The 12142-nt window shown below is 30.9% G+C and overlaps 1 long non-coding RNA gene across 1 annotated transcript; it reads right to left on the bottom strand.

Moving 5' to 3' along the window:
• Positions 1-902: 902 nt before the first annotated feature.
• Positions 903-11709, bottom strand: LOC143042247 (uncharacterized). The gene is made up of 2 exons (XR_012967919.1): positions 11598-11709; positions 903-1059 (listed from the first exon to the last, which is right to left on the bottom strand). It is a non-coding gene; the product is annotated as an uncharacterized LOC143042247 (long non-coding RNA).
• Positions 11710-12142: the final 433 nt, after the last annotated feature.

The following is a 12142-nucleotide window of genomic DNA, read 5'->3' as shown; positions in this document are numbered from 1 at the left end:
TAGATTTTTGTTTGTGTCGTTATTCGTGTCCGGCTTTGTTTCTCTGAAACTCCTTGAAAACGGTTTCAAAGTCAACCAATTTGGAATAAACCTCTTTTAAGGGATACAGAGTTGTGCACCAGTATTTTAACTTTTTGATGAATTTGATTTTAGGTTTCCAATACCAACACATTGGCCTTAAATCATTTGGAGAAAACAGTCGACACACGACTTTCTTGAAGACTCGCACGTTGTTCACTATTATCCGATCGATCCAAATCAAAATGCCAGTGCATTGCAAATTTTTTGTACATGTCCATACTTTTTATCATACCTAAAGAACTAATTTAGTTCTTCAAAGCAATCTCATATTTTTATGTTTATGTAACTGTGTAAAACAAATAATCTTAGAGTAATCTTTTTTTATATATTTTTTTCTTTTAATATTTATGATGTATTGAACTAAATTATATAGCACTTCAATAGAAATAAAGTTTCAACATTTTTATATTATAAAAAGTGCACATAGAATTTTGAACATAAAATATACTTGCTATTTTTATTGTATTCACTGGAATTCTTTTTTGTGCGTACAATTGAACGAAAAGTATAAACTAATTGTCTGCTAAGCACACACCACTCGTAATGCAAAGTATTTGAAAACATTATTGAAGTAGGTGTTTGACGGATCCGAAAACAAGTAGTTTTTCAATAAATCGAGTCATTCTGTTTAATAGTTTCTGAGAAAAGTTTGAGTAAAATATTTGTTTAGCGAACGAAATGACGGACGGACAAACCATCATACGGACAATGTGGTTGCAATATAGCCCGCACTTAAAAAGTTAGTGTATACATATTATTTAAAAAAGAAATTATCATGAAAGAATATCAGATAGTACACATATAATAAAAATACACAGCCACAAATAAAAATATTTATTGATTATGATTATTAACCAACAACGCCTGGATTAAGAGCGCTTGGAATCAAAACATGTGAAATGATGTGCACAACGCCATTTTCAGCCTCGATATCGGTTACATGGAGAGTAGCTGCATGGTTCAAGACAGGATCATTATCTGAAAATAAATAATTAAATCATGAAATAAATAAAATGATTAACATGAAGAAAATGAAGAAAATAATTTCAAAAAATATAATTACAAAATTTGCACTTTGAACTGTCTAGATACACTTGATGGGAATGACCTTCACCCGTAAAGTTCAAAGAACGTAAATGGAAAACAAGAGTGCACACACTGAAATGTCTCGCTTTCTTTACTAATTATTGATATTATGTTGATAGTCCTAAGTATAAAGCTATATTACAACTGTCACATAAACTTAACATTAACCACGATAGCTAAACAAAGACCACTGAACCATGAAAATGAGGTCAAGGTCAGATGAACCATGCCAGGCAGACATGTACAGCTAACAATGCTTCCATACAACAAATATAGTTGACCTATTACTTATTTAGTTTAAGAAAAATAGACCAAAACACAAAAACTTAACACTGTGCAATGAACCGTGAAATTGAGGTCATGGTAAAAAAAAACCTGCGGCACTGACATATAGATGATGAGGTCAAGGTCAGATGACACCTGCCAGTTGGACATGTTCACCTTACAGTCCTTCCATACACCAAATATACTAGCCATATTGCTTATAGTATCTGAGATATGGACTTGACCACCAAAACTTAACCTTGTTCACTGATCCATGAAATGAGGTCGAGGTCAAGTGAAAACTGTCTGACGGGTATGAGGACCTTGCAAGGTACGCACATACCAAATATAGTTATCCTATTACCTTTAATAAGAGAGAATTCAACATTACAAAAATTCTGAACGTTTTTTCAAGTGGTCACTGAACCATGAAAATGAGGTCAAGGACATTGGACATGTGACTGACGGAAAGTTCGTAACATGAGGTATCTATACACAAAGTATGAAGCATCCAGGTCTTTCACCTTCTAAAATAAAAACCTTTTAAGAAGTAAGCTAACGCCGCCGCCGCCGGATCACTATCCCTATGTCGAGCTTTCTGCAACAAAAGTTGCAGGCTCGACAACTAGAGAAAACATCAAACCATTGGTTCATGTTTTCTTATAGGAAATATAATAGTAGTTAATTAGCAATATTGAATTGTTAAAGTGGAAGTGAATAGTCCGTCTGATGCGCCTGTCGGAAGTAACCGCAGAACCAATCAGAATCCAACGTTGGGAAATGTGCATGGAAAGCCATTACATCAAAATTTAAATGTCCAGATGTCAAGGTGTCAGACCACCAATTAAAAGTCCCTATCTGTTCAACCAAATTTTGCAATTTTCATAGCTTTCTAAATTTTTTATCTTAAGTTTAACCTCTTACAAACCAGGTATGTCCTGAATGGTACAGGTATCACCTTTCTTCATGCCAATTTTCGACATACTTTTAAAGCCATATAAGAAAGAAGAGACCTTCCGAATGGATGTACCACTAAAAATAATCTCTGGTTTTCCTGAAATCTTAAATTTGTATACTATGGAGCGCATTAATCCTCAATTTTTAATTTCAAGTCATAGACAAGTAAATTTGGGCTCAAAATGGTCTAAATATATTTCTCTTTCACCAAAAGTTTCATTTCTGCAAATTTGTTGGGTAGTTTAAGTAAACAATGACATCAAATGCACTATTTTTTGTCCCGAGTAGGCCTACTTTTACATACGTTCTAAATTTGAGGGAGTAATTGGTGGTCTGACACCTAAAGAGCCAAAAAAGTTGCTCAGAAATCTTTGCTTTGCTTTATTCTTAATCCGTAGTCAATTTGAAGTCAGAAACAGCTTATCTGAGCATAATGTGACTTATATTACAAATTTCACAGCTCAATTTAAACTGATTGTAATATATGACTTTGATAGAAAATACTTGAAAATTTCATTTTGGGCTACAGGAACATAAACTTTCAATATCAAGATCAGTTTTGTTGATTTTTTTCTTGTTTGTTCTACTACTTAAAAGACTTTCCACAATTTTTAACATGGGTTAAGTAAAAAATCCAAGGTATTGAAGAGTCAAGGAATATTGACCCCCCTTTTTTACACCTGGTGTAAGTAATGGAACTATTAAATGATCAAAAGTGCAGTCATGGTCATTTAACTGTTTTATTTACTATCAGTTGATACAACTTAAGGTATAAAACTTTCATTTGAGATAAAAAATGGGATTTTTGTGAGTTTTTGCAATGTTTACATCAGGATATGTTATCTCCCAAATACATGCTATGACGCAATGATATAAGGGATAAAAATCAAATAATTTCATTAAATCTTGATGACAACAACTTTTTTTGGTAGTAAAATAACCATGTTTTAATGTTGATACCACAGAAACAACTTACTGTGCATTTATAACAATTTGGGACATTTTTTTTTATGTAAAGCATATTGTCAGGGTGGGAAAAGCTAAAAATAGCACAAATTCAAGTTTAAGGCTCTAAGTTTGCAATATGTGACTTTTTGACCCCAAAAAGATTGAAATGTGACTACTATCACTTCATATGATCAGTTAAGTAAAAAAATTCAATTGTTTTCTGAATTTGAGGTTTCACCGCATTTTCTTAAAAGAGCCAAAAAAGTTGCTCAGAAATCTTTGCTTTGCTTTATTCTTAATCCGTAGTCAATTTGAAGTCAGAAACAGCTTATCTGAGCATAATGTGACTTATATTACAAATTTCACAGCTCAATTTAAACTGACTGTAATATATGACTTTGATAGAAAATACTTGAAAATTTCATTTTGGGCTACAGGAACATAAACTTTCAATATCAAGATCAGTTTTGTTGATTTTTTTCTTGTTTGTTCTACTACTTAAAAGACTTTCCACAATTTTTAACATGGGTTAAGTAAAAAATCCAAGGTATTGAAGAGTCAAGGAATATTGACCCCCCTTTTTTACACCTGGTGTAAGTAATGGAACTATTAAATGATCAAAAGTGCAGTCATGGTCATTTAACTGTTTTATTTACTATCAGTTGATACAACTTAAGGTATAAAACTTTCATTTGAGATAAAAAATGGGATTTTTGTGAGTTTTTGCAATGTTTACATCAGGATATGTTATCTCCCAAGTACATGCTATGACGCAATGATATAAGGGATAAAAATCAAATAATTTCATTAAATCTTGATGACAACAACTTTTTTTGGTAGTAAAATAACCATGTTTTAATGTTGATACCACAGAAACAACTTACTGTGCATTTATAACAATTTGGGACATTTTTTTTATGTAAAGCATATTGTCAGGGTGGGAAAAGCTAAAAATAGCACAAATTCAAGTTTAAGGCTCTAAGTTTGCAATATGTGACTTTTTGACCCCAAAAAGATTGAAATGTGACTACTATCACTTCATATGATCAGTTAAGTAAAAAAATTCAATTGTTTTCTGAATTTGAGGTTTCACCGCATTTTCTTTAAAGAGCCAAAAAAGTTGCTCAGAAATCTTTGCTTTGCTTTATTCTTAATCCGTAGTCAATTTGAAGTCAGAAACAGCTTATCTGAGCATAATGTGACTTATATTACAAATTTCACAGCTCAATTTAAACTGACTGTAATATATGACTTTGATAGAAAATACTTGAAAATTTCATTTTGGGCTACAGGAACATAAACTTTCAATATCAAGATCAGTTTTGTTGATTTTTTTCTTGTTTGTTCTCCCTACTGAAAATGTACTTGGGATTCCAGTGGGATACCATTGGGATTCACTTGAATCCCAGTGGGGGGAAAAAATCCGGTGGAATCCCACTGGAATGTTTTGGAGTGTCAGTGGAATCCCAATGGGAAGTTTATCCCGATGGTATCTCAGTGGCATTTCCACTGGATTATTTCTATATTTTCCAGTGGAAATTTGTACTTTGTCATTCCTAATTATCCCACTGGAATTTGGACATGTGTTTTTTATAAACATATAATTCCAGTGGGATGTTTGACTTGTCGAATTTTCATTATAAAAAATTTCAATGAATTTAGCTGATAATTAAATGATGATGGACCTGAAAAATGTTATGTGTTGCTATTTATATACATGTACATTTAAACATGTATAAAGTGACTAGAATATATATACTTATTTCACTAACAGTATTTAAGACAATTTAATTTTGAATTTTTCAACAAAGGAGTTGCACTCAGGTAATTAAAATTTATTTATTTTCAAGTACAATTAATTATTAAGTCTATCTCTATATTTAGTTAAGTATTATATCATGATTATACACAAATATTATTTCCAAGCAGTCTCTTTCTTATCAATTAGTAATAGAAATGTTATGTGCCAATCTGTTTTCAATTTGCCTCTGTGAAATGGACAGGAAATGATATGTACACACTCAATGGGGCCCAATGAAGGAGACCACATGTCTTTGTATATTTCTCTTAAATTTCTACAGTTCAAAATATAAAAATAATAGATAAAAGTTGGTAAATATCAGTTATTTGTTATTATATATATCAGATATTTAAGATTTAGGTAATTAATAGTATGCTTAGGAAAACATTGCAAGGAATCAAACAACTCCCTATAGATACAACCCCAACACTGGTCAGATTCAAAATTTGAACTTGCAGCCATTACAAGAAAAGATGTCTTATTTATCTTGACCAAAATATGAATTTTACCATGGATGTAGAGTTGTGGACTAAAATTTAAAAGAGCTAAAGTTATATTCTATTAACATTAAAAAGTGAAGATGTATTTTTCTGATGACATGACTATTGGATTTGTGAAGATTGATGTTTTCATATTTTTTGGATTAAATCTTCTGGTAAGTACTATTAAATTATGAATAAGTATTTCAACCTTTTTGAAAATTATGAAACTATCAATTTCCTTCAAATAAATTGTGACCATGTAGGATCAAGAAAATAACTATAAGACCATGCATTTTTTGCATATACATAATTACTATTGGATTGTCACAGTATGACACATGACTAATATATCTTTAAGACAATCTCTTCAATAAAATATTATTCAATAGTAGCTAGTTTTCGCAAAATTGGAGATCTGTAGTATGACTGTAATAATTTAATATATATAGAGACATCTTTTCCAAAAAAGGAAAAAGTATTATCTTTTAAAACTTAATTAGTACATATGTACTCAATTATCATGATTGTGGATCCCAATGGAATTATTGAAATTTCATTGGGATCCCATTGAAATTTCAGTGGAAATTGCCCAGAATCACACTGGGATTTTAAAAATATCACTGAGATTCCACTGGAATCCAAGTGGGATTTTTGAATAAATATCACTGAGATTCCACTGGAATCCAAGTGGGATTTTAAAAAATATCACTGGATTCCACTGAGATTCCACTGGAATCTTCTAAAAATCCCGACAAAATTGTCCAGTGGAATTCCAGTGGGAACCAGTGGAATTCCCAAGTGAGATTTATGTGGGATTTCAGTGGAATTCCACTGATTATTTTTAGTAGGGCTACTACTTAAAAGACTTTCCACAATTTTTAACATGGGTTAAGTAAAAAATCCAAGGTATTGAAGAGTCAAGGAATATTGACCCCCCTTTTTTACACCTGGTGTAAGTAATGGAACTATTAAATGATCAAAAGTGCAGTCATGGTCATTTAACTGTTTTATTTACTATCAGTTGATACAACTTAAGGTATAAAACTTTCATTTGAGATAAAAAATGGGATTTTTGTGAGTTTTTGCAATGTTTACATCAGGATATGTTATCTCCCAAATACATGCTATGACGCAATGATATAAGGGATAAAAATCAAATAATTTCATTAAATCTTGATGACGACAACTTTTTTTGGTAGTAAAATAACCATGTTTTAATGTTGATACCACAGAAACAACTTACTGTGCATTTATAACAATTTGGGACATTTTTTTTTATGTAAAGCATATTGTCAGGGTGGGAAAAGCTAAAAATAGCACAAATTCAAGTTTAAGGCTCTAAGTTTGCAATATGTGACTTTTTGACCCCAAAAAGATTGAAATGTGACTACTATCACTTCATATGATCAGTTAAGTAAAAAAATTCAATTGTTTTCTGAATTTGAGGTTTCACCGCATTTTCTTTAAAGAGCCAAAAAAGTTGCTCAGAAATCTTTGCTTTGCTTTATTCTTAATCCGTAGTCAATTTGAAGTCAGAAACAGCTTATCTGAGCATAATGTGACTTATATTACAAATTTCACAGCTCAATTTAAACTGACTGTAATATATGACTTTGATAGAAAATACTTGAAAATTTCATTTTGGGCTACAGGAACATAAACTTTCAATATCAAGATCAGTTTTGTTGATTTTTTTCTTGTTTGTTCTACTACTTAAAAGACTTTCCACAATTTTTAACATGGGTTAAGTAAAAAATCCAAGGTATTGAAGAGTCAAGGAATATTGACCCCCCTTTTTTACACCTGGTGTAAGTAATGGAACTATTAAATGATCAAAAGTGCAGTCATGGTCATTTAACTGTTTTATTTACTATCAGTTGATACAACTTAAGGTATAAAACTTTCATTTGAGATAAAAAATGGGATTTTTGTGAGTTTTTGCAATGTTTACATCAGGATATGTTATCTCCCAAATACATGCTATGAGGCAATGATATAAGGGATAAAAATCAAATAATTTCATTAAATCTTGATGACAACAACTTTTTTTGGTAGTAAAATAACCATGTTTTAATGTTGATACCACAGAAACAACTTACTGTGCATTTATAACAATTTGGGACATTTTTTTTTATGTAAAGCATATTGTCAGGGTGGGAAAAGCTAAAAATAGCACAAATTCAAGTTTAAGGCTCTAAGTTTGCAATATGTGACTTTTTGACCCCAAAAAGATTGAAATGTGACTACTATCACTTCATATGATCAGTTAAGTAAAAAAATTCAATTGTTTTCTGAATTTGAGGTTTCACCGCATTTTCTTTAAAGAGCCAAAAAAGTTGCTCAGAAATCTTTGCTTTGCTTTATTCTTAATCCGTAGTCAATTTGAAGTCAAAAACAGCTTATCTGAGCATAATGTGACTTATATTACAAATTTCACAGCTCAATTTAAACTGACTGTAATATATGACTTTGATAGAAAATACTTGAAAATTTCATTTTGGGCTACAGGAACATAAACTTTCAATATCAAGATCAGTTTTGTTGATTTTTTTCTTGTTTGTTCTACTACTTAAAAGACTTTCCACAATTTTTAACATGGGTTAAGTAAAAAATCCAAGGTATTGAAGAGTCAAGGAATATTGACCTCCCTTTTTTACACCTGGTGTAAGTAATGGAACTATTAAATGATCAAAAGTGCAGTCATGGTCATTTAACTGTTTTATTTACTATCAGTTGATACAACTTAAGGTATAAAACTTTCATTTGAGATAAAAAATGGGATTTTTGTGAGTTTTTGCAATGTTTACATCAGGATATGTTATCTCCCAAATACATGCTATGACGCAATGATATAAGGGATAAAAATCAAATAATTTCATTAAATCTTGATGACAACAACTTTTTTTGGTAGTAAAATAACCATGTTTTAATGTTGATACCACAGAAACAACTTACTGTGCATTTATAACAATTTGGGACATTTTTTTTTTATGTAAAGCATATTGTCAGGGTGGGAAAAGCTAAAAATAGCACAAATTCAAGTTTAAGGCTCTAAGTTTGCAATATGTGACTTTTTGACCCCAAAAAGATTGAAATGTGACTACTATCACTTCATATGATCAGTTAAGTAAAAAAATTCAATTGTTTTCTGAATTTGAGGTTTCACCGCATTTTCTTTAAAGAGCCAAAAAAGTTGCTCAGAAATCTTTGCTTTGCTTTATTCTTAATCCGTAGTCAATTTGAAGTCAGAAACAGCTTATCTGAGCATAATGTGACTTATATTACAAATTTCACAGCTCAATTTAAACTGACTGTAATATATGACTTTGATAGAAAATACTTGAAAATTTCATTTTGGGCTACAGGAACATAAACTTTCAATATCAAGATCAGTTTTGTTGATTTTTTTCTTGTTTGTTCTACTACTTAAAAGACTTTCCACAATTTTTAACATGGGTTAAGTAAAAAATCCAAGGTATTGAAGAGTCAAGGAATATTGACCCCCCTTTTTTACACCTGGTGTAAGTAATGGAACTATTAAATGATCAAAAGTGCAGTCATGGTCATTTAACTGTTTTATTTACTATCAGTTGATACAACTTAAGGTATAAAACTTTCATTTGAGATAAAAAATGGGATTTTTGTGAGTTTTTGCAATGTTTACATCAGGATATGTTATCTCCCAAATACATGCTATGAGGCAATGATATAAGGGATAAAAATCAAATAATTTCATTAAATCTTGATGACAACAACTTTTTTTGGTAGTAAAATAACCATGTTTTAATGTTGATACCACAGAAACAACTTACTGTGCATTTATAACAATTTGGGACATTTTTTTTTATGTAAAGCATATTGTCAGGGTGGGAAAAGCTAAAAATAGCACAAATTCAAGTTTAAGGCTCTAAGTTTGCAATATGTGACTTTTTGACCCCAAAAAGATTGAAATGTGACTACTATCACTTCATATGATCAGTTAAGTAAAAAAATTCAATTGTTTTCTGAATTTGAGGTTTCACCGCATTTTCTTTAAAGGTGTCAGACCACCAATTAAAAGTCCCTATCTGTTCAACCAAATTTTGCAATTTTCATAGCTTTCTAATTTTTTTATCTTAAGTTTAACCTCTTACAAACCAGGTATGTCCTGAATGGTACAGGTATCACCTTTCTTCATGCCAATTTTCGACATACCTTTAAAGCCATATAAGAAAGATGAGACCTTCCGAATGGATGTACCACTAAAAATAATCTCTGGTTTTCTTGAAATCTTAAATTAGTATACTATGGAGCGCATTAATCCTCAATTTTTAATTTCAAGTCATAGACAAGTAAATTTGGGCTCAAAATGGTCTAAATATATTTCTCTTTCACCAAAAGTTTCATTTCTGCAAATTTGTTGGGTAGTTTAAGTAAACAATGACATCAAATGCACTATTTTTTGTCCCGAGTAGGCCTACTTTTACATACGTTCTAAATTTGAGGGAGTAATTGGTGGTCTGACACCTCAAAGGGCTTAGGTCAATTTCTCCCAAATGACATGTATTTTACAATCGGGTCATTTTCATGTAGTTCTTTATTCTTTTTCAAAATTCACCGTACCATAGATTCAAATGTGTACTTTATAGTTTGTTATTCGGTGTGAGCCAAGGCTCCGTGTTGAAGGCCGTGCATTGACCTATAATGGTTTACTTTTTTTTGAATTGTTATGTGGATGGAGAGTTGTCTCATTGACACTCACACCACATCTTTCTATATCTATTAAAGGGTTTAACAGTATTTCGGTTAACTTTCAGAAATGTGACAAAATTGCAAATGCCTTAAGATCGATCTAAACTGTAGTTGTTTTATATATAATGTGAAATTTAATGTTATTATTTCAAAAATGTGTAAAAGACATCTTAAAGAAACAAAATACAGTAGAAAGTAGAGCTACATTATTGGCATACGATAATATAGGGTTATTGCATGAATATTGGGGAATATTGTCCCGAGTAGAATTTTATATTGCACGAGCTTGCGAGTTCAATATATGTTCTACGAGGGACAATATTCCCCAATATTCATGCAATAACCCTTTTATTGTATAGCAATATAAAATTTGAAAGTAAAAATTGGTTTAAACTAAGATTTTGTCGTTGATGACATCATGAATTTTGAAGATTTATTGCACTAGTGCAATATAAGAATTTATTGCACGCTAACTTTTGGTTACTTTCTGTGGGAAATATTATATTGCTATGCAATAAAAGGTAATATAGTTTAGTAAGAGACAATATACGATGCAATAGTTTACAAAAACAAATGTTGAAGCAATATATAAGAATTAAAAAAAAACACATTTTTATTTATTAATAATCAAAATATGTAAAATTGTTAATATACATGTAATGTGTGTGAAAATTTTATTTTACAACTTTAACATTCGAATACGAGACTTTAAAGACTTTAATAACTTTCAGAATATAACCACGTGACCAAATCAGATGCAAGCGAAACTGTCCTCAACTCTTTGCCATTTGTATGAGAACATGACTGTTGAAATGATCTTAGTTACTTCAAAAATAACCCTATTCAAAACTTTTAAGATAGTGCATAAGATTACAAAGAGATAACTCTGTGAAAACCAGCTGAACGTGTTAATCAAGTTCAATTGTTAAAGAAATATTAAGCTTCTCAATTATCAAAATGAGTGTTTGTCAAAGTGCTATACTAAAATATCCAATGAAATTTCCCGATAAAATTTTTTGAAATTTTTATAGTTTTGTGAAAAGGTAAAAGAAAATATTATGTCAAAATTTTATGAAAATTAAACCAGCCAAATTTTTTTTATAGTCAAGGTGTTTGGTACCACCTTAAGAGTGAATTATCTTTTTGATACTAGTAATGAAAACACCGCCACCAACCCTTTACAAGGGTAATATCGTCATAATTAGTACATCTGTCATCAGATGAATTTATAGAAAACAAAATCTTACTGCTATCAACGGTCATACTTATGCTATGTCCCCTGTACATTGTAGACAGAGTTCCTGCATGGTCTAAGCTCTTCTCGTGAATTGGTCCTGGGTGAACGTGATAATCAACGATGTCTGAAACACAAAATGAATGTCAGTTGAATATTGATAATACAACATAAAACCGAACATAATTAAGTGTAAGTTTATTATTATACATCTTTTCAATAAAATCACTGGATCACTGTGTATACGTGTATCTATTGTTTCGTTTGTTGTTTCAATGTAGTACGCTGCCCAGATTTTACATTTTCTCTTACTATGTGAATTCCTCTATTTTTTCCCAGTAGTTAGTTTAAATATGTTTGCCTAACAAACCCTTATATTTCCTGACCTTTTTATCTACATCATTGCTTGGAACTCTTGCTATTCCTAGACATACCCACATAACTAACAATATTGATTTCCGTATTCGTTTAACAACTAGCGTTACATATTCAATTATCAGGTCTACTGGAAAATCCAATGTTTTGTCAAAATCAAACAAGGCTTTGTATGCAAACCGA

The sequence above is a fragment of the Mytilus galloprovincialis genome, chromosome 8 (genome assembly GCF_965363235.1).
Source record: "Mytilus galloprovincialis chromosome 8, xbMytGall1.hap1.1, whole genome shotgun sequence".
Taxonomy (NCBI): Eukaryota; Metazoa; Mollusca; class Bivalvia; order Mytilida; family Mytilidae; genus Mytilus; species Mytilus galloprovincialis.
This window is presented reverse-complemented; position numbering and strand designations above follow the sequence as displayed.